Genomic DNA, 24,649 nt, shown 5'->3' with positions numbered 1-24,649 from the left:
GTGCTGAGTGTCGAGCCTAGCGCCCTGCACATGCCAGGCGAGTGCGCTACTGCTTGAGCCACATCCCCAGCCCCATGTTATATGATTTTTAATATCCTTGTGTTCTCATAGGACTCCTCTAGCATATTCTACTGCATGTTAATGTTCTTTATATTTCATTCCACAGTGTCATTTCTTGAAGGCAGGAATCATTTCTTTATTTCTCCTGTCATAATACATTCCCTGTATTAAATAGCCAGAAAATGTTGATTGCCTCCATGTTTTGTAGAAGACTTAAGTGTTAAGATCCCAGAAGTTCTGACTTGTTACATAGTCCCCTTTCCTCTGATATAGGATGAAGGTGAAATTTCTTGAAAAATATAACATTGTGTCTTGGTTGATGATCTTGAAATTTTGTAGCTATCTCTGACATCCTTTGAAAAAATGTGCTCTAATGTATGTCAGAATGATGAATTTTGTCCAATTTTAACTGCTGATGGTATGGTTAATATTATTCAAAAATTGGAAGATATAATCAGTAGAATAGAGGAAAAGGACCAAGAGGAGGGAGGAGGGAAGGGAAAGGGGAAGCACTGGAGAATGATATTGGCTAAATTATGTTGTTATGATGTATGAATTTATGAATATGTAACATCTAATCCTGCCATTATGTACAACTACAATGCAACATAAAAATATGGAAAAGTAAATAAAAATTGGAAGATCTGGAATTGGGACATTTATCAGTGTAGCTCATTTTATCCTAAGAATGACATTATATAAAATTAAAATTAAAAAATATCAACTAGATGGGCATGATGAAATTTTCTAGTAGGAGTACCTATTGGGGTTTGATGCTAAACCTGGTTGTATTATTGGAGTCACTTTTAAGTGTTTTATGAGTAATTTGCTGGCCTATTCTTCCAAGTTGATTATGCTGAAAAATGTTTTAAGATGCTGATTATATTGACTATCTTATATATTTTCAATTATATAGGCAGGTATATAATAAATTTATTGGATGACACATTGGGTTTTCTTATTTATAAACACTTAAAAATTTGTAGTTTATATATCAGTTTGGAGAAGCTAATTATAGTTATGGTAACTACCATAAGGTGCTCGATACTGTAAGTTTCAAATACTTTTCTTTTTATTGAGGTCAAAACCCCAATGAAATCGTCCTTGAATTGAATTTAGGATGTCTTTAATTATAAAAGACACCAATATTTTATTTATCATTAAGAATAAAAATGCAGCCCTCTAGGATTACTGGGATACCACTGATTATAAGATACATATTGATTTCACTCAGGTTAAGATGAAGAAAAAGGCAAATTTTAGAGCCATGCAAAATACGGTTGCTGCCTTGGCACAGTTAATTTATTTAGAGTATAACTTGGGACCTCCAGCTTTTCTGGAAATAACATATGAGAGGCATTCATTTGAACTCTGGCTTAATATTTGCTAAAATACTGTTGGATACATTTTCTAATCAATGTCTTACCTTTTTTTACCCTCTCCCATGAGACAGGTCTCGCTTTGTTGCCCAGGCTGATCTCGAGCTCCTGAGCTCAAGTGATCTTCCTGCCTCATTCTCTGCAGTAACTGAGACCATAAGCATATGCCACTGTGCCTGGCTAGTCTGACTTACTTTAAGAAGATATAAAAATGTTCAAGGAATTATCATTTTTGTACATGAATTTGAGTGCTTTTTGAGGGCTAACCAAAGAAAATGGGTGTGAGGGGGAACCAAACTGTGCTCCATATAACTGGAGTCTTTGTCCTGTGTGGCCTCCACAAGCAGTTTCATAATGTTCCTTCTCTTTTTACGAATCATTCACCCTCCTAGTTTATTGTCTTAAAAACCCCTTTCTCACGGCTGGAGAAGTAGCTCAGCGTTGGAGTGCTTGCCTAGTGTCCCTAAGGTCCTGGGTTCTATCCCAGTAAGGACACCAAAACCAGAAAATGATTTTCTCATTCTTGATTCTGTCCCAAACTACTGGTTGTCTCTCTTTCCTTCCCCAAGTACCACCTGTTTCTTCTTTCTGAGCATTGCCTGGGTCACTTGGAGACATTTCCTCGTCTTAGTTATTTATTAATCAGTTCTCTGTGTGAAATTTGTGTCCCTAACATTCTGCAGAGGCTGCTCTCTCCTAGGAACTTAGTAGCTTTCTAAGTTCCTCATTTGTTAAAACTCATCTTTACTGTTCTCTAACATTTGACTCTGTAGTTTTCTCTGTCCCCATCTGTGTCACTGTGGCTATAGAACTTTCTTTTGTAAATTTCTTTTCTTTTAAAAAATTTTTAAAAATTTATTCTACTTAGTTATCATTACAGCAGATGTATTTCAACTCATTGTACACAAGTGGAACAGAACTTCTCTTTTTTCTGGCTGTGCACCAGAGTCATGCTGTTCGTGCAATCATACATGTGATGTACATAGGGTAATAATGTCCATCTCATTCCACTATCCTTTCCACCCTTACACTCTCTCCCCTCCTCTTACTCCCTTCTGCCCACCCAAGGTTTCTCCATTCTTCCCTGGTACGCCTCTCCCCTTGACATTATGGATCAGCATCCACATATCAGAGAAAACATTTGGCTTTTCTTTTGTTTCTTTTTTTTTTTTGTCTCTTTGCCTATCTTGCAATCCTGTGATAGCCATATTTTCCCCAATTTCATCTATTCTGTAATTGAAAGTATTAAAAGATGAAAATAATGCTTTATAAATCTTGTCAATTCCAGTATAATAATTACTTCTACATTTTTGATTATTTGCAGTCTTAGTTGACCATACCACTTTTAATTTTATAACTAGTTGTAAACTTGATGTTTTTATTATTTTCCACTTTGACTTGTTATCAACTCTTTTTCCAGGTCTGCGTAGTCTTTATTATTGTCCTATTAAACAACAATAAGCTATAGGTTATAGTTTTGATGCACTATGATTTTATATAACATTTATCTTTTATAATTGACTTGTTTACAGATTCTTTATCTGTTTTTAAGACATTTTTAATGCATTTTTTCAATTTAACCGTTTGCTTCTGTTGCATTATTTACACAAGATGCAGTTCTAGGAGTGCCATTGGTCTCTTGTCCACGGGTTATGAGCACTTTGGAAAGCATTACTGACTTTTAAATTGCTATCCAAGTTTACAGGGCCAGACACAATTTTAATCCAGGCTTACTTCTGTTAAGCGTACAAAATATTTTATTTTTGATATGATTTAATAATTCTAAAGTAATGGCAACTTCATGTTTGCTTTAATGTTCTTTTTTGTTTGTTTGTTTGTTTAATCTAAGAGGGTGTTTCCTCATAGGGTTAGTGTTGAATTTGTATTTCCTTATGAATTCTGTCCCTGTTCTATACCCATTTGTATTTCTAGTACAAAAGCCCTAACAGAGAAATCTACTTTAGATTATATAATTTCTAAATTATCTTCTTTTAAAACCAAATGTGCAGAGATACTCCCACTTATTCACAGTCTGATGGCATTTGCCAGTGTGATGGCTTAATTCTTGTAAAATTTCTACTCTTACATGAACTCTCTTCCACTCTTCATTATGTAGAGTTGAAGGAAAACCTAGTAAATTTTTCTTTGTTTTTGTTGTTAATGACAGCACAAGTCACTCTGATACATATAATAATTTGAGGAAATTTTTCTTTTCAAATTGTACCTAATATTATTCCTGCCTTTGATTTTCATTTGAAAATGTTTTTAGCATGGAAGATAAAACTTAAGTAATTTAGATGTCATACGATAATTCTGATCAATGAAAAATGACTTTCAGACCCTGGTATAACATTTATGTTGACAGTAATTAAGAGACACATCTTTCTGTGTTAACTAACCCTAACCAATTGGTGTGTAACACAGTTTCATGGTAGTTTATATTTGAATTTTGTTGTTATTAAATAAATAAATTAAAATGACCTGCAGTCTCTTTTTATAGCATGGACCTAATAATTGATCAATTTTTGTCATAAACTGACTTTGCTCATTTTGAAATCATTATTGAACATCTCACTCCTTCAACTTCCTTTCACTTCCTATAGCCTCTCACTCTCTTCTCTACTCGAATTGTGGGTATTCCCTAAAGTTCCTTCCATACTTGCCATCTACTTTTTATGTATTCTTTTTGGCGAGCTCAGTCTTCTTTCACTTTAAGTTATACCGGACCTTCCTTAGGCTACAACTCAGCACTCCCTAGCCCTCCTTAGCTTTCTCTTAACAGCCAAAGGTCTCGATTTTCAACTCCCTCTAGGATGTGTGGTTTTACTGCAAATTCAGGAACTCAAGAGTCTTCTGGGGCCTTGCCAACAATGTTGATGAGCAAAAGCAGGCCTTTGGGTAAAAAAAAGGACTTTTTTTTTTAACTGTAAAGAAATGACAGGGTAAGTGGGATGATAAATGGAAGCCGGCATAAGCCCAGGGTCAGGAGGAGTCTTGGTGATGTTAGAGGCGGGAGAGTGCAGGCCCTTTGCTCTAGTCACCATTGCTGCCATATTGAGAGTGCTAACCTCAAAATTTCATATCCCCTGGGTTCTCAGTAGAAGCTGGGGTTCTGATTTGCATCTTACATCCCTGATTTTAAAAGTTGATTGAATTTTTATATAATACTTGTGGGCTAAAGACAGTGTGCTGTGGGGCAAGATTGGTTTATAGGCTCTTCTTGTCATGACAGCGCTTCACATTCATCATGTCATCTACCATTCCCTTCTCTCCCATTACTCTGCTTTGTTTCTTTCTTCATATTCCTTCATGTAATAGTAGAACCATTTATCTGTTTATTTTAACTAGGAACTTCCAAATCCTCATTGATACCTCCTTACTTCATCACTTTTTTATTTTGGAGAGTGATCTAGGTCAAGGGAAAGGATTCTTATGATTTAAAGGAGATTTGTACATGTCTGTAGACAGAAGAGAAGATGCCAAAGAGGGGATCTTAGAGAATGGAGAGGGAGAGGAGGAGAGGAAATAAAATGGATGGAACATGGCAGGGTCATTATTGGGTTTGGTAACTGGGGTATAGAATCCAGCTGCAGACTTCCATGATCTGATGCTGATCTACCCTTACTATTTTTATTTTCCAGAATTATGTTTTGATTTGAAGTAATTATTTTTATTTCTTATGAATGTCATATTTCCTTGAATTTCTTGGGGAAATTGATTATGCTTTTGATAACATGGTAATTATTTTCCCATATTAACTCTTTTTCCTTAGGTATTCTTGAATTCGATATTTTGTTTCCATTTGCTGATTTTCTTGGAATGCTAGTAATTATTTATCATAGATTTATTTGTAGTAAATGGTAGGTTCAGTTTGTTGCAGAGACTCAAGTGGTAGCACCTGTCATTACAAGAAACCATGATGGTTGGATAGGGTGGAATTTCCTGTAAGATGCATGGGTTCATTACTGAGTACAGGTACACTCTAAATTTACTCTTAGAATTTCTGGAACATTGTCTAGCTTTTCTAGTACCAAGGATCACTGTGACCTTCAACCTGCACTGGAGTTGGTGCCACCTATAACCTCTCAGAGTGGGCACTAAGGTAGGTGTCTTTCTATTTAATTTCCTGGCTCATTCAAGGCTACTTCTTCCAGAATCTGCTGACCCTGTTTTTTTTTTTAGGCTAGGAAAATTTATTTGAAGATCCATCTTCTTATACATATTAAGCTTGTCTTCAGTTTTTCAGTGTGCTTTCAGAATTTTATTACAGGACTTCCAAGATCATTCAGCTCTTAGGAAGGACAGGTATCCTTTTTTATGTTAATAAGATAACTGATAGTTGAAAGACTCTATCCAGCTTCAAGATGGGTACCAGTTGCTAAGGGAATGAACCATGTGCTCAGAAGTCTAGAACTTTTTTTTCCCCTACCTCCAGAATGGGGATTGTTAATCATCTATGGCCAGTGATTTAATCATACATGCTTATGGGACAAAGCCTCCATCCTCCATTTAAAAAAAAAGAAAATCCCTAAAAGATAGGGTTTAGTGAACTTCTGAGCTGATGAACACTTAGAGGTTTTTAGGAGAGTGGTATGCCTGAAGAGAGCATCCCTGCCACTTCATACCTTACCCTATGCATCTCTCCCATTTGTCTGTTCCTCAATTATATCCTTTCAGTAGAACAGTTAAGTAAGTAGCTTCTTGAGTTCTATAAACCATTTTTTAAAAATCACTGAATCTGAAGAGGGAGGTCATAGGACCCTCCGTTTTATAGCCTCTCCATCAGAAGTAGAGAGGCCTTTCTTCACAGTAGGCATCTGAAGAGGGATCAGTCTTGGGACCACAGCCTTAATTTGTGGGATCTTAAGCTAACTCCAGGTAGACAATGAGCGTTAAATTAAATTGCAGGATGGATGCCAGGTAGTTGATATCTGCCAAGAACTGGTGAATTGATTGGAATGGGAATAACTCCTGCAACATATGATGTTAGTGTTCATTGGTGGGAGAAACAGCGTTTCTTTTTTTAGCTAATCTAGTAGTTAAGGTTTAGGGGTTGTGTGTGTGTATGTGTGTGTGTAATACATACAGTTATGTGTAGAAGAGATTGAGATTCATTTGATTTCAAAGAAAAAATTGGCTCAGGCATTCAAAGCTGGCAAGTCAGAAATCTGTAGGGCAGCCTGTTAAGTTGGAAGCTCAGGCAGTTGACAGGACAGACTTAAGCGGAATTCTTTCAGGAGACCCTTTTGTTTTGCTCATTAGGCCTTTCAACTGATTGGATGAGTGCCACCCACATCACTGGGGATAATTATTATTTAATATCAAAATACAAAATACTTGCACAGCAACACCTAGGATTAGTGTTTTGTCTTTTCCTTCTTGTGCTGGGGATTGAACCCAGAACCTGGCACATGCTAAGCACTCCCTCTATCACTGAGTATTTGATTAAGTAACTGAGTACTGAAGTCTCACCAAGTTAACACATAAAACTATTCATCATACCCAGTGCTGGCTTAACTGTGTAATTATATGTAACATATAGAGTTTAGATACTGATGCCAATGTCATCAAGCACCCCAAAACAGCTCTATGCTGGTGATGATATAGCATATATGTGGTCTATGTGTTTATCCAGTTTGCCTGAGAAGGCCATCCTCCTCTATTTTGATTAGTTAAATAGGACAGTTACAATTTGAGCCTGTTTCCTTGATACTTATTTTTAGTGAGAAGAGCTGTTTATTGGCTGAATTTCAAGAATTTTATAAAGAACTTGATTATTTAGAATTCAGGCCAAATGCACAGTTGTTACTGTAGAGAGGAAAGCAAACATTGCATTCTGATTTATTCAGTATGCTCTGAAGGAAAGAATGGAGAATTCATGTAGCAAAATTATGGCTTAATAAATTCAATGGCTGTTAGGCTGATACACTTAGTACATGCCCTTGAGAATGAAAACTAATGGTTTGCTGAAATATCTCTCTAGTGTATTCTGTAGCAGTTCATTTTTTCTGTTAACCTGTATAATTGCTTCTTATATAAGTAAAGATGTCACCTCTGCTTAAAATGAAAATCTCTTCTATGGGTTATGGAATTGCTCTTTTTGCAATAGTGCTGTTAGAAAGCAAACAAAATGAATTAGAGCTGAATCAGCTAGAACTGTCACTTGATGTCTCTATGTAACTTACCATCTGTTTTAAAGATTTTGTACATACTGTTACCATATAAAATATGGTCCATAGTAGTCTAAATTCTAAACACTGTTATATAACATTTAAGCCCAAGAAATATAGTATCTTTGGTACCAAATATGGCTCATATTTTTTTTTTCAAATTGTTAAATTCTGTTAAATTCAAATGGCATGGAGAACTTTGCTTTGAGGGTGGTGACTAAGCTTCTAGGTACTTTTCTCTAACTGTGGCAGTGCCAGATCAGCAAATGGTGACTCTAGTGCTGAGCCTTCTACTTGCAAGAGGTTATTTTTTTGTTTGTATGTTTTAAGTCCAGTTATATTGATCCAAAAAGCTTAATTTTTGGTCAAAAGTTATACTTTTATAACATATACATAGTAAATGTTTTATATATGTATAGTATATTTGAACAAATTGATAGTCCAGTTGGTATGAGCCTCAGGGAAGTAATCCATCTGTCCCTGCAGCTCACAAAACAGACATTTTATATGTGTGTGTGTGTGTGTGTTTTTGCATTTTCTTTATATACATAATTTTTTATTTTCCTTTTGAAAAACCACAGTATGGATGATACCTTCTCAAATGTTTTAACTGGACTTTGTGAATTTCAGTACCTTCAATAAATAACAAATAAGACCTGCTGCTTTGTTTTGTATTTTCCCTGGCTTGATATTGTATCCAAAGCTATGGGGAGCTCTTGGTGGACTTAATAGTATATCTTAAAAACATTTTAACTTAGTGGAAAGTTTTTAATGGCTATTAAGTTATACTGATCTAACCTTCATTAAGCTCACAATCTAATTTTAAACATTTTTTAAAAATTAAGTTACAACTAATTTCTTTCTGAAAAGATATCCAGGGACATTGTCCCTTTAAATTCTTCAATTTGATACATTTAGCTTCATAGTGCACTGACTGTTTCTGATTTTACTTTTGGAAATTGTGCTGTTTGCAGCTTTCTGGGATATGAACAATTTGTAAATGTCTCTTAGTGTAATTTATTTAAACATAAATTTAGGACTAAAATTATTGGATGGTAGGATGTGCCTCTTCTTCACTGCTTTCCAAAGTGATTGTACCAGGGTGTATTTCCACCAGAACACCTGAGAATTTTCATTGCTTCACAGCTTTGTCATTGACATTAGCTAACTTTAAATTTAGTCAAACAAGCAGGTGTGTAAAGCTGCATTTTATTTATATTTCCCTAATTCCTAAAGACACTCTACATCATATCCTGTATTTAAGGACCTTTTGTGTTTCAGTCAGCTTTTTCCACTTCTGTGATTAAAGGACTTGACCTACACAATTGTAGAGGAGAAAAGGTTTATTCAGGGTCTCCCATTTTCAGAGGTCTCCATCCATAGACAGCAGGCTCCATTCCTCAAGGCTCAAAGTGAGGCTGAACATCATGGCAAAAGAGTGTGGCAGAGGGAAGCAGCTCACATGATGTTTAGGAAGGAGGGCGGGGGGAGAGAGACAGACAGACAGACAGACACACACACACACACACACACACACACACACACACACACACACTGACTCTCTCCACTTGCCAGATATAAATATATACCCCATAGCCACACTCCCAAAAAACCACTTCCTCCAGTCACACCCCACCTGCCTCCAGTTACCACTCAGTTAATCCCATCAGGGATTAAACCACTGAAGGCTATAAACCGATTATTTCTCTTCTTCCAAACCTTCTTGCATTGTCTCATATGTGAGCTTTTGGGAGACATCTCACATCCAAACCATAACATTTGTGTTTTCTTTTCTAACTTTCTCTATTTTTCTCTTGGGATGTTTATCTTTCTTATATAACGTGTAGAGTTATGTATTCTGGATAATCATTTTTTGTTGGGGATATGTTTTCTAATTTGTTGCATATCACTTTATGGTATCCTTTACTGTAATGTAGAATGAATTTATTATTTGTATTTATAGTTTCCTTTTATATCGTTAACCTTTTATGAAGCCATAGTTGCATTTTTATTTTCAACTGAAAGTTTTATAATTTTGCCTTTTACATGCAAACATTCAATTAAATTGGAATTTTTACAGAAAATGAAATTGAAACCTAAGTTTAGCTTTCCTACCACGTGTGTGTGTGTGTGTGTGTGTGTAAGTACCATTATTACACAACCCAGTGTTTCTATGTAATGTGCAATTCTTGTTGTGTTATAATTGATAATTAGTAAAGCAAGTCCCCTCACTGCTTTCTGAAGGAGACTCTTGAATCTTCTTAGGCTTTTGATTTTTCATGTATATTTTATACATAATCAGCTTATTAAGTCTCTTAAATAGTCCCGTGACTAGAGATGTAAATGTGTATGTGTGTGTGAATATGTGTTTGCATGTACATATACCTGAAAATACCCCATTAGCAATGAATATATCTAGCATTTGGATCTTGACATATATAGATATGCTGTTGATGGACCTTTATTTTATTTATTTCATATTATATACAGTGCTGAGAATAAAACCCAGTGCCTCACACATGCTAGGCAAGTGCTCTACCACTGAGCCACCACCCCAGCCCTGGATCTTGACTTTTTAATACCATTCTCTAATAAAAGTAACCAGGTCTCCTTGGAGAAGTGACTGCTTCTAAGGGTAAAAGAGTACAAAAAATGATGCCAGGCATAGTGGCACATGCCTGTAATCCCAACAGCTTGGGAGGCTGATGCAAAGGATCATGCATTCAAAGCCAGCCTTAACAACTTAGTGAGTTCCTAAGCAACTCAGTGAGACCTGTCTCTAAAATAGGGCTGAAGATGTGGCTCCGTGGAGTGCCCCTGGGTTCAATTCTGAGTCCAAAAAAAAAAAAAGTACAAAACAAGGCTATAAAATATCTAGCTTTAGAAATGAAGGAAACAATTTTAAAATAGAGGGTCATGTCAAAATGAGCTATAAGCTATCTTGAAGGTGTTTCCACTGGCCAAATCTGGGAAGTTTGGACTATCAAATACATAATGGTGGTAATCAACTATAGTAAACAATGATAGCAATGGATTATAACCTACTGAGTAAATGTAAGAATAATGTAAATGTAAATATGAGTGGATGCATTAATTGAAAGCTTGATGAGAAACACAGTATTTGCATAGCTTCAACGTAACTCTGTATGAAACACTTATTAATTACAAAGGGAAAAAGAGTTATAACTCTGTAGCAGAGAAGCCTAGTATATACCACCTTAATCAGAATGAATGTCATTAGTAGTAACACAAAAATTTTGTGCCATCTGATAAGATGCAATGAGAAGTGCAGTGTCTTTCTGTGCTTTGTTCATTATACATTCTGTTTTAAAATAAATATTGTTTTGAGGTATGGCACACATACAGTGTGTTGGTCATATGTAGATAGATCAGTGAATTTCAAAAATGATGGACTCATCTGTGAAGCCAGCTCCAAGATCAAGAAATCAAACACTGCTCTTATGGAAGCCCCTGGTCTGATTCCTCCTAGTTATCTCAGCAATGGCTTTTGTCTGGTTTTGAGTTTTCTGTAAATGGAACTTAGTATATATTTTTGCATATGGGTTTTTTCTTTCAGCATTATATTTATGATATTGATTCATGTTCTTACATATAGTGGTATTTTTTTTCTTTTATTCTATTGTGTGGGGTCCTTCAGTTATTTTTTCTTTCTGCAATGGATACACATTGCAATTGTTTCCAGTTTTTGACTATTAGGAATTAAACTGTTCTGAACTCCTTTTTTCATGTTGTAGAGGAGGAATATTACTTATTCTTACCAGTTGGTAGATTAATGGATGAGGCCACTGTAACAAAAATTAGATAAACAAGAGAAAAGCATGCAAATATGTTTAATATAGCACGTGACATGGGAGACTTCAGAAATGGAAGATTCAGAAAATACACAGGGACACGGAAAATACACAGTAGTCCTCCACCATGCTAAATTTGATGATGAGTCAACAGTCCTGTAGAAGTTTAATGGGACAAAGAGGGTGTAATATAATTGTAATAAACTGGCAGGAACTTGCAAAACCCATTTGTTCAGATTCTTCTATGTGTTCCTGTGCTTCAGAGATAAGGGCATTCCTTTCCTTGGGGTATAGGGAGAGCATCTCTGGAATGAGGGTCTTATGACCGATTGCAGGAAAAGACCAGAGAGTTCTTTTTTATCTTGCTTCAGGGGAGAAGGGCAGGGCAGGAGAAGGACAGAACTTCTTGCTTCTGTAGTTTTCTTAAAATGCCCAGGTGCCATATTTTGTGGTAACTGAACTCCATTATGTCTTTTGCCACACTTAATTGCCCTATAATGTGGGCAGTATACCTAGGAGTAGAATTGCTGAGTTATGATATGTGCATATGCTCAACTTGAACAGATGCTACTGAAGTTTTTCAGCAGGGCCATAGTTACCACCCACCGCAGGTATGAGGGAGTCCTATTTACGTCACATTCTTGCTGACATGATTTTGTTTTGTTTTACATTTTTTTTGGTACCACAGATGGAAATCCGGGATGCTTATCCACTAGCCACACCCAAGCCCTTTTTATTTTGAGACAGGGTCTCACTAAATTGCTTAGGGCCTTGCTACGTTGCTGAAGTTGGCCTCAAACTTGGGATCCTTCTGCCTCAGCCTCCTGAGTCACTGGGATTACAGTAGTCCACCACCATACCTGGCTATGATTTTAAATTTTAGCCGTTCCTTGTATTGTGCAGTGCTACCACATTGTGGTTTTGTGCATTTCTGATGATGGTGAGGCTGAGCATCATTCATTTGTTGTTAGCTGTTTATTTGGTTGTCATCTTTTATGCTTTTTTCTTTGTTGTGGTGCTGGGGATGGAACCCAGGGCCTCAGGTGTTAAGGAGCACTTCACCACTGAGCCAGATCCCCAACCCTTGCCATCTTTTATGTGGCACCATTTTTTTCCCCCACCATTATTCTTGCCTTTCAAGTTTTCCATCTGTGATCATTTTCCTACTGCATAAAGGTCATCCCCTTTATAATTTAGTGTGTGTGAGTTCATGGTAAGCTCAAGGTTTTGTTTGCCTGGAAATGTTAATTGTTCTCAAAGAAATTGGCTCTAACTATAGAATGCAGAGTTGGTACTTATCTCTTTTAGTTCATTGAAAGTAATAATGCTCCTCCTTCCAGCTTCCATTGTTGCAGTTGAGAAATCAGCCATCACTTTAATTGGTTTTCATTTGTAGGTGAAAACCTACAGGGCCTCACATATGATAGGCAAGGGTTCTACTCCTCTATTGCTTAAAAGATTGCTTTTTATTTGGTAGCCAGCAGTTTCATGCTTACATCTTTTGGTGATGATTTTTCCCTTGCTAGTTATTTGTGGGCCTTCCTGAATTCAAGAATTGATGTCATCTGTACCAGCGAGTCTCTCCATTATCTTCTCATACTTGCTTTAGGTGAATGTTAGCCCTGTTGCTCAGACTACTTCAACTCTCTTTATTATTACATTTCCCCATCTGTTTGGGAAGCATCCTGGATACTTTTTTTTTTTTTTTAATCCAGCTGTCTTCCTGTTCATTTGTCCACTCTGCTTCTGTATCCAATCTGTAACTTATGTACTTTATTTTTTAAACTTGCTTTATTTTCAGTTTCTAAATTTGTCTAGTTCTTTTTAGATGTGGCTCAAGCGGTAGCGCTCTCGCCTGGCATGCGTGTGGCCCGGGTTCGATCCTCAGCACCACATACAAAACAAAGATGTTGTGTCTGATGATTAAAGAATAAATATTAAAGTTCTCTCTCTCTCTCTCCCCCTCTCACTCTCTCTTTTAAAAAAAAAGTTCTTTTAATTTACAGTCCTATATTCATATTTTCAAAGTTCATTTATACACATTTGCATATATATCTCTTTTTAGATGTAAAACTTTATCAGTTTTAATATTTGGCATAGAGGAAAAAAAGGCCAGAGATCAGGTTTTGAATTAAGAAGATCATGACTCAGTCTGTCTGTCTGTCTCTTTCTCTTTTCTACTTTCCATTTTGAAGTAATATCATGATTAAAAACAATTTACTTACCTTTACCAAATATTAATTTTAGTAAAATTACCAAGATCAGAAAATTAATGTTGATATAATATTGTTAACTAATTTCCACACTGCATTTGTGTTTTGTCAAATCAATCATAGTTTTTTTTTTTTTTTTTTTTTGGTCTAGACTATGGTCTGATCTAGAATCAAACATAGTAATATCTTATATTCTCCTTTAATAAGTGTTATTTGTCAATTAACGATCTATATCCACCATTTTTTTTCACATTTAACAATTGAAATTTTCTTACAAGAAAGAACTTGGTCTTTTCTTTAATTTTTTTTGTATTTATTTGTTTTTATCAGTATGCGCTATTTTATCCTAACAGTTATAATCTCAATATTATTTGCAGTTTTATTTTTTAAATTGTCCCAGATTTGGCTCCTTCAGTTAACTAGGGTCCACTGTACTTTTGATGAGTTCCCATCTTTTTGGAGAATTTCCCTACTTTTTGGCACCATGAGATGTTCTGTACTCATTTGGTATGTTCATCTGGTTTGCACCCAGACAATTTCCTAAGTCTCTGTCACCCCCTTGCCTTTGCTCATTCTCTCTTCTGCCTAAGTAATCCAGGTCTGCATGTTTTTTATTTGAGTGCTAAATGTGCTTATTGCTTCCAGGGTGTCTCATGTTTCCTTGGCTCTTCAGAAGACAGATCTAGGAAATGTGTGCATACATATTTTCATCTGTCTTTGTCCCTCTGTCTTAACATATTTAAAAACCACGAGTCACAGTGATAACTGATTCAAGTCTAACACCACAGAGTTCTTTACAGTCTTCCTTCATTCTTTGTTTTGTCCCTGTCCTTGGTGTTTATAGTCAAGACATATGTTTCCAAAGTGATCAGTTGTTTTCTTCTGAATTTCATCTTCATTGGTTATGTTATATGTTCCATTTTGGGATCCTCCCACATACTCATATACCTTAATTATTTCTCCTTCCTCCTTTTTCCTCCCCTCCCTTTCCTTTCTTCCATGGTCTCATTATGTTGCTCAGTATGGTCTCTCAACTCCCTGGTTCATCTGAGCCACCTGCCTTAGCCTCTCAAGTACTGGGGCTAAAGGCACATACCATGGTGCCTAGCAGTTATCTCCCCGCTCATCCCATTGAACATTACCATGGTTCTAAATATCAAAACTATAAAAAAAAAAAAAGATATATTTGGAGTCATGCCATGCCTGGGCTATCTTTTGTATTCCATTCTCATTCCTGTAGTATCCTATGGCTCTATAATGTTTGCCAGATAAAATTCAAACTTTAGTATGATTGGCAAGTTCCTCCATCTCAGTTGTAGCTTGTCCTTATGCACCATATTCTGGCTGCCTCTGCTGTTTTGTTATTCCTGACATGGCTAACTCAGTCACCCTCTTGCATTATACATTCTCTCTTCTGCCTGGAATGGTGTGTATCTCTTCCCCCTTTATATTGCCCATCTGTAATCATTCAAAACCCGTTTCCATTCTGCTCTATGTGGGAAGACTCATCCTCTTCCCAGTTGCATTTCATTCCTCCTATATTAAATAATTCTCTACTGTGAATTCACAGTTCCCATAGCACTTGTGCATGTTTTGTAATTTTTATGACATCTAATTTATGGATACAGAGGCTCATCAGCTTCTCTATTCCGAGAGCCCCTATAAGACTATCTTTGTATTTCCAACTTAGAGTCCAGTTTCTTGCATATGTCAATTATGCAGTATAGTGAACTGAAAAAGATTTAAATTCTTGTCATGTATTTTCTTCTTTGCTCCTCTTTTCTTTTCACTCATGATAAAAGCCCCTTGTGACAAAAAGTAAATCCTTTTAATGTGATGCCTGTGGTCTTCTTGTCCCTGGCTTTTACATAGTCTCAGCCTCTCCTAATGTATTTGCCTACCACTATGGCAACTTAATGACTTCCTGTGACCCCTGAAAGTTATAATATCTGATTTAAATTTAAACATGGTAAAATTCAATTTATAGATATAGAAGTTGTTGAAAGCATGCAGACCTGGAATATCAAGACAATATTATCTGTCAGGGTTGCTTCTTTACTTGAAAAGCTAAAACTTTATGCCAATTTAATGCTACATTGGGAGAAAGTGTTGCACTGGAAATAAATCCCTTCCACAGTCTTTTAAGAACCTTAGTAAGCTTTGAGATTGTCGTTATTTTTTCTGAATGGCAAGTTGACTGACCTTCTAATTGTGTTTCTAAGCTGCTTATGCTACTTTCTATTCTGTATAGATTATTCAGCAGATTATGTTAAAATGCAGGACCTTATTCCTACAGATCTCTTCATCCACCCATCTGTTCCTTTTCCTTCTCCCTTGGTATTGTACCACCTGCTGCCACTCCTGTGTTTATTTTCCACAGTCCTACATGTAACTTGGAAAGAGGAGTTAGGTTGCAGTGCAGACATCACTCTGTGTCCTGTGGGGGAGGGTGTTCAGGATCTTGCTGTGAACACAAGACTTGCTGTGGCATCAGTGTTTGATGTGGAGGGACAGTGAGCTATGAGAAAGAATCCACTCCATAATGTGGCCCACATTCCTGAATTCTTTATGAAAATTATTTAGATTTTTTAAATTCAAAAGAAAGACAAATGAATTATAAATGAACATTTAGATGAATTTTCCCAAATTGAAGGTAACTATGAAAACTACCACTGAAATCCAGAGTCCAGTATTAATACCCTGCTAGAAATCCCTCTTCTTCCTTCTCTCTGTCTGTATCTCCTTCCTCACACTACAAAGGTAGCTACTATTTAACATGGTTTTACCTATTTTTTGAACTGTATGAAATGGAATCATATGGTATGGTCTCTTGTGTCTGGCTTCTTTGTTTCAACATGATGTTGATGAGACATAAAATTCACTAGTAGTATATTGTTATGGTTCATTTACTTTCTTTGCCAGATAGCAGGCAACATGACAGCCTGTGAACTGTCAGTTTTTATAAATAAAGTTTTATTGGAACAGCCATACTATTTTATGGCTGCCTTTATACTTCAAAGGTAGTCTGGGAAGATACCACAAAGAGCAGAGATCTTATGGCCCACAAAGCCTAAAATATTTGCTCTCTAGCTCTTTATGGAAGAAGTTTGCTTATTCCTGTTAGTGTACTATTGCATCACATGAATATTCCAGTTTGCTACCAGCGTTTGGTTTTTTTTACTACTATTTCTTTGAAAATTATTGTAAGTGCCTTATGGACCTGGGTATGTGCATTCCTAAGAGGCATTTACCCAGGATCACAGGGTATGCTTCTATGGTACTTTATTAGTACACTTTATTTGTCAAACAGTTTTCCAATTTATTCTCCCATTAGTAGTGTATGAGAATTGAATGATTCTACATCCTTGGACTTGATGATGTCAGATTTTTAAGTTTAGATATTTTGATGAATATGTAATTTTATCTCATTGTAGTTCTTTTTGGTACCAGGGATTAAACTTGGGTACTTATTAAGCACTGAGCCACATCCCCAGCCCTTTTTATTTTTGAGACAGGGTCTCGCCAAGTTGCTTACGGCCTATGTTGCTGAGGCTAGCTTTGAACTTGTGATCCTTCTGCCTCAGCCTCCTCAGCCACTGGGATTAATAAGGCAAGTGCCACCATGCCTGGCTCATTGTAGTTTTAATTTGTATTTTGATGGTGATACATGAGGTTGACTACATTTTCATATGTTTATTACCTCTTTTGATATCCTGTTTTTGTTGCCTATCCTTATTTTTATTATTCTGTGGGAATTCTTACTGTATTATAAATGAGCTCTTTGTATATGTACATTCTAAATATTTTCTCTTAAGGCTTATAGCTTTCCTCTTTTGTGGCTGTTCAAACTTTAAAATATTTTTTAATGAAATATAGCCAATGCAATAACATGGTCAAATCTCTCACATACCAAGGGAGGTACAGTTATATAAGTATTTATAGGTAAATGGACAGTTATCCTCAGCCTTGTCAAGATACAACCATCACCAGGAAACACTACTTTCTTGAAGATTAGTTGAATTTTTGTGTTTGGGCCTGGGAATGTGGCTCAGTGAGTGCTTGCCTAATATTTGCAAGACTCTGGGTTTGATGCCCAGTACATATGTATGGGTACCACCACCACCACCACTACCATCATCATCTTTTGTTTTTCAGTTACTTTTAATTGAGAATGTAGTTTGCTTTTTTTTTTTTAAAATTTACTTTTTATTAAGAGATGAGGGTCTCAATATATTACTTATACTGACCTTGAACTTCTGGGCTCAAGTGATCCTCCTGCCTCAGACTACTGAGTGGAGAGCCACTGTGCTGGATCCTGCTGTACTGTTATTTGTCCTGGGGTCTAGACAAGGGCAAAGTTCTCATATTTCACTTGTGAATATTAAAAGCAATGCCAGGGTCTCAAGAGCCTTCCCCTGTATGGGTGTGTTTGTTTAACATTCCATGGTATGCTGAATATTCAAAGATTTTATGAAGTAAGATATCAGTGTCAAATACTTGAATCAAATATGTGCATTTTTTAATGCTGAGAACTATTTCCTTAGATCTTTGAGTTCAGAGATTTAGAAATTGAAGCTGATTTATCTAGCTTTAAGTTGCATTAGGTTGAAAAGGTTAATTGCATATTGTAGAAGGAAGATTGTGATTTTTTAAAATTTCCTTGTGTTTTTAAAATTTTTTTTAAGTTGTTGATGGACCTTTATTTTATTCATTTATTTATAAATGGTACTGAGGATTGAACCCAGTGCCTCACACATTGAGGCAAGTGCTCTACCACTGAGCCACAATCCCAGCCCTTTCCTTGTGTTTTATTTGAGGGTTTTAAAAATTTTTAATAACTACATGAAACTGACTATGGTGGCATATGTCCATATTCCCAGCTGTTGGGGAAGCTAAGGCGGGAGGATCTTGATTTTAAGGCCAACCTGTACAACTTAGTGAGATCCTGTCTCAAAAATAAATAAATAAACAAATGCTATGTGATATTTGAGGTTTACTTAATAATCTGTTTTTTTCCTTCTTTGATTTTTAGTTTTGTAGATAACCTTCCAGGCAATATTACTTGATTAATATAGATTTTGTTTTGTTTTTTGACAGTCACATCTGTAAGTGATGCTGGTGATCTTGACTTCATAATATTTAGAGATACTCTAATACTGCAGACATTGTCTCTCATGTCTAATTTAACTGCAGCTACATCTTTCAGAAAGGCTAGTTGGTCTCATGCAGAACAGAGTTAAAGCTTTTTGTCAAAGTTATGCAACCAGTATATTTTAGTGAAATATCTCATGTTCGTAAAAACTCTTTCCTTTCTTTTTTCCAGGTTATACATTATTGGTGTGGATGCAGTTGTCTTAAGTTTCTGTAGCCATGACACGTGAATACAGTAAGTATACTTGGGTAATTACAAAGTGTTCACTCTCTGTGTTTAAATTTCTTCCTCTTACCCTTTCTTCTTCCCTCCCAGGGCCTCACACATGCTAGGCAAATGTACTACCACGGAGCTTTACCCTCAGTCCCTGTGTTAAGTTTCTGAGTGGAGAAGTCGAAATAAAGAAACAAGATTTTTTTAAAAATCAACTTTAAAAAAAATCTACTTTTCTCAAAGAAATCAATTCATTTGGTCATTTGTTATCTTTTTTTAATATTTATTTTTCAGTTGTAGTTGGACACAATACCTTTATTTTATTTGTTTATTTTTACGTAGTGCTGAGGATTGAACCCAGGGCCTTGCATGTACTAGGCAAGCATTCTACTGCTGAGCCACAACTCCAGCCCTGGTCATTTGTTTTTTTGAGTTTTTAGTTTTTATATGCAAATATATAACAAGAGTGTTTTATTTTATGTTCTGGCACACACATTATTGCTCAGGCTATTCCTATAAGTGCCAAATAATTAAACAAATAAGGAAATACTGTATGATGTTTGAGATGCACATGATATCTATATCATGCATCCTGTCGTTCTCTGTGATGGGTTAAAGAACAACTACAGTTCAAGGGTGGATCCTGATAAGGGGCAGCTTTGACTCATTAACTCTGGTTACATCAGCTGATCTTGGGTGTTACCTGGTGGGGGTTGGTTTCCTGAATGGTCCTGTGATACTATTCTAGTTAGTGGGATCTCAGGGCAAGTTTGCCTGCAACTTCTGGCAAAGTTCTTCTCATACTTATGTAGATCTACAGGAAGATATTGCCTCTTTCTTCTGGATGTTGTGTGCTGTTGCAAGGTCTGGCATGGCTTTAACCTTTTGGCCTCCAGCCTGAGCAAGAAGCCACACACAGGGTGGAGGACAGGGTCCAGAATCACTGGGAAGCCTGCGCTTTCTCAGGATGTCCAAGTTTTTGAGCCAATATATTTCCTTTTTGTTTAAGCCAGTTTGAGTTGAAAGCCAAAACATCCGAAGTGATTCACTTAATCTCAATTTTATTTTTAGTAATCCATTAGTTTCTCCCTAGGGAATGTGGGAGTAATTGCAAAGTGAGGCAAAATAATACCATTAAATTAAACTGGCACAGCGTGTTGGTTTTGACTGGCATCTTCTTCATGCTTAACAGTTAGCAGGTAGTGATTTAGTGTTCAAAGACATGAGAATAAAATACATCACTTTTAGGTTCTCTCTTGTTTCTCCTCAGAAGGTCTTGAGTCTTCTCAGTTCTCTGGGCTATGAATACTGAGAAAGGTCTTGGACCACAAGCATAGAACCATCACCTCACAAACTGCATGTTTGGCACTGCAGACCTAGTCCCTGTGTTTTCTTAGAACAATCTATACTCACTTCTAATTCCTAATTTATTTTTTTTCTTCAAAAATTAATAGGAATATCTCAAACATAAAACTTATATAAGGAACAACATAACAAATATCCATATATACCTTCCTCCCAACACACTAGAGAAATTGAAAGTTTGCCAATTCTGCTGAAGGATTGAAAACCTAGGTGGTCTTCCTTAACAATAGTTCCCTTTCTCTCCCCGCTAGGAGCCACTTTCCTGGTTTTAGTCTTTATTATTCTCATGCATTCTTGTGCTTATATTACATGTATTTTTGATTTTTGATGCTTTTTAGTATCAGGTATAAGTAGATGCTATGTGCATTTGTTGTTTAAGATCAAAGGGAGTTTAGAGTAAATTCAGGGTCACTGAAAGAGGCTGTACGTTTCTTAGACCCCTGACAAAGATCTGTTATTAAGCATCCCAGTGATCTATATAAAATGTTTTAGATTTTAAATGTTTGATGAATTTGAATCAAAATACTTGCTGGTACTTTCTGGGCTGCTTAGTCTGGTACTCATTTCATTTTCGGTACCCACTTTTGCATTCTGTGTAGGTTTGGAATGTACGGGATACTTTTAGACCAACCTGTCATCAATGAGTTTTTCAGAGTGTTGATTGCTGTTGCCTTTAAATAGCTTTGTTTATCCTGTGTACAGAATGCATATTTTTGGTAAATTTAATGATGAATCCACTTAATGATAATACATCTTTTTTTTTTTTTTTTTTTTTTTTGTATTATGACAGTCAGTTACCAGGATTGTAGAACTTAGTTCTGTGCTAAGTTTGCCAGTTCGTTTTTCTGTTAATTGTATTGGTGGCAGTGGTTACATTGGGAACACCACTCCTGTGAACTGACTGAAGTTGAACCTTGAAACTGTGCCTGGTCTGGGGAGCCTTCTCAGAAGTCTTTGCTGTACCCTTATTTCCTCTGTGACCCAATATTGAATCTTAGAGATTATGTTTTGTCATTCTTGTCTGAAATGTATCTAAAGGCATTTAACTTCTGCATTCAAAACACTCATTCTTTTACTGTTGGAGGATTTATATTACCCTTTGTTCTTGTTTGGAATGTTGCCCACAGGAAACTAAATGGTCAGTTCCTTCAGAAATTGTTAATCCTTTCAACTTGAAAGCATAATTACTGATAAAGTGTTAAGAAAGAGTTAAGGCAATTGAGAGTATTTCCAATTTCTCCATGGTATTGTTTTTGTTGTTGTTGTTGTTGTTATTGTTTAAATGTTTAACATTTGAGAGAAAATAAAAAAAAATCTCAAGATTTTTTTCTTCTTAATTCATATATATCAGATTTGGGGTTATGTGCCTTTTCTCCTGCATGTTGTTGTTGTTGCTAAAATAATGGGTTCTTTTAAAATTTTTATTTAAATGTAATTGTCTTTAGCTTTTTTCCCATATTGTGGATGCAGAATCTTAAATTAAAATGTTGTCCAGGTTAGATTTTTAGCTCCCAAATGGAAACACCTAATCTGTGAGACCCCGGTGAAAGGACTACTAAATCTCTAGCATTGGGTGGCAATGTGCTGTGTGCAAAATAGACATCAAGTCAGAGGCAAGACACTTAAGTTACAATCTTTCAGTGTGCCTTATGTCCATTTTCTTATTTAAAAAACTTCAAGTTGGGCTGGGGTTGTGGCTCAGTGGTAGAGCACTTGCATAGCACTCTTGAGGCACTGGGTTTGATCCCCATTACTACATAAAACTAAATAAACAAAGCTATTGTGTCCATCTACAACTAAAAATATTTTTAAAACTTAACAGTTTTTAAGGGAAAAAAGCCTATTGAACATTTTCTTAGAAAAATCAGTTCAGTTCATTGCTATTACTCTATTTTGTTTCCTGTACCATGGTGTCTTCCTTTTTTTTTTTAATCTCACAATGAAGCACTGCCTTTGTGGGGATGACCTCTTGGACTGAGTGCGCTTCTAGACAGTGACTCAGATTTGTAATTAGGTCCTGCTCTCCTCCCCCTTGTTGATTTGAAAGCATTGACCACAGACCATTTAGTCTGGGAAAGCAATACATGAATCATCTGAATTGGCACAAATTATCTGGAATGCTGTCTGCCTTTTATTCTGTCATTGAGAGAATTGGAAAAGGAGACTTATTCTTTAAGCTTAAAGTAGTATAGAAGGTAAACATACACTGGTGAAAGTAGATTTCTTCCCCAGATAGAATAAAAAGCAGTAAAATATTTGATGTTTATAAGCTGCTCTGATTTCCCAGGTCTTTTAGATGATTCCTGCATGTTTTATACTCTTTCCTCTGTGAGGAGTGGGAATGTTGCCTATCTCCCAGCTCCTGTCTAGTGCCCTCTATACCTGTCTGAAGCCAGATATGGGTCTGCCTTGCCACCTGGAGCTGGTCTGACCCTCCTCCCACAACTGAGGCAGGACTTGTGTGTGTCTGTTTTGCTTCCTTTTGACATTACATTCATTAGTATCTCTCATATTTGTTATTTTTTTCCTTTGCTTTCTCAAAATGATGGGTCCACATACTTATCAAGATCTATTAATGAAGTGAATGAAAGTCATTTTTGTGTGTGTTCACTAATAAATTGAAAGTGTTTTATTTATACATTTTAGAAGGTCAAGAATTTTATTTGTTTCAAATTTTTCTGTAGCAAATCTTTGAAATGATCATATCCATTCTAAGGTTGAAGGTATAGATAAGTCACTCAGGGATTGGGATAAAGTAAAGACTTTTTCTAGATAGTAGGGAGAGTAAGCCTTTTAATTAGTTCTTTTCTTCGGATGTATTAAAGGTTTTCCCCAATACTTATTATCTCTTACTGTGTCTACTCTGAAGAGAGAAGGATAAGCAGATTTATCTATTCAGTTGATAAAAAACAAATGAATTTCCAACATGTAATCAGAGTTGACTTTTTAGTATGTGGATAAATCTTCATTTTCATGTAGGAATATATGTGGGTGGGCATCTCAGAGGAATGCATCTTTTGGCAGGGAGCAGAAATGAGCCATAGCTGGCTGTGTAATTTTGTGTTTTGTGGGCATAACTGCTGTCCTGTGATGTGGGAGTATGTGCAATACCCTGAGTTAAGTTGTCTTTGTTAGTCCAGAGCATTGCTGTTTGTTAGACTTTGTTCCACTTGTTTTGGACTCTGTGAAAATAAGATATTCAAAATATGAAATTATTGTTAACATCTGCTAAGTTAAAAGACTTTACGTTGAGTTTCTAATAAACTGGCAAAATAATTTTTTTCTCAGTGAATATGCTTGATAAGATTCCTTATTAGTTAGGTAGGTAGGATCTTTTGCCAAGGGTGTGATAGCTCACCCCTTTAATCCCAGCAACTCCTGAAGCTGAGGCAGGAACATTGCCAGTTTGATGACAACCTGGGCAAATTATTGAGATCCTGACTCAAGATAAAAAATAAAAAGAACTGGGGATGTAGTTCAGTGGTAGAGCACCCCTGAGCTCCATCCCCAGTACTGGAAAAACAAAATAACTTTTCTCTAATAGAAATCATAAGACCTTTACATTAGGGATTTAGGCTGCATCATTAAGAGAGCTTATTCACTAAAAACTGTGACTCTTTTTGTCATATGAACTTGTATAGTGCCCAGTTAACCTTTCACTTAACTCTTCCATTGCAGTTAGGAGCCACGGGGCCACGTGTCACTACCAAAACCAAACCATCTAAACTTGCTACCCTGAATTTGCATGTTGGGGTAATAATTGGGTCATTGGCCAACATACAACAGAAACACGTGAAAGGTTTGCCTGTAGTGGGGATTTAACTTCACTGCATAGTGTCTAGGTTACTTGGGTAAATTATTTCCGCATGGCAGTGGATATCTCTTGTTAGTGGGTATGGTGATTGCAAGACTTCAGTCAAGAATTCCAGAATTTTTAATGGGTAGAAAAATATCTAAGGGAGTTTAATGTTTGATCAAATCTTATTCTTGCCAGTAACAGATGCCTTCTCAATTTTCTGAATGAATGCTAATCCCTGATTAAAGCTTCCTATTCTCATTTTTAAGAATTTCCTTCCCAGACCAATTAAATAGAATTACTTTGGTCTCTGGAGTTAGGTGTCCTCTCTGTAATATGGAAAGCCCCCTACTAAACAGTGTGAGCAGATAGACCATCTGTCTCTATTTTGTCTGAATATTTGGCCTCATTCCTAAAATTTGATGATATTCCCATTATATTATGACTACTCTGTGGTCTCATTTTAAAGATGGAGAAACCAGTGTCTGT

General features: G+C 36.2%; 1 protein-coding gene across 1 annotated transcript in view; it reads left to right on the top strand.

The window, feature by feature from the left end:
• The window catches only part of Sipa1l1 (signal induced proliferation associated 1 like 1), a 355,392-nt gene that overhangs the window by 156,081 nt on the left and 174,662 nt on the right, over positions 1 to 24,649 (top strand). The window contains exon 4 of the mRNA XM_026401335.2: positions 18,958 to 19,020. The gene's annotated coding sequence lies outside the window, so the exon portion shown is untranslated. The remainder of the gene's footprint in view (positions 1 to 18,957; positions 19,021 to 24,649) is intronic.

This window comes from Urocitellus parryii, chromosome 6, assembly GCF_045843805.1.
Source record: "Urocitellus parryii isolate mUroPar1 chromosome 6, mUroPar1.hap1, whole genome shotgun sequence".
NCBI classification, from domain to species: Eukaryota; Metazoa; Chordata; class Mammalia; order Rodentia; family Sciuridae; genus Urocitellus; species Urocitellus parryii.
Note: the sequence above shows the minus strand (reverse complement) of the source record. Positions and strands in the feature narration are given on the sequence as shown.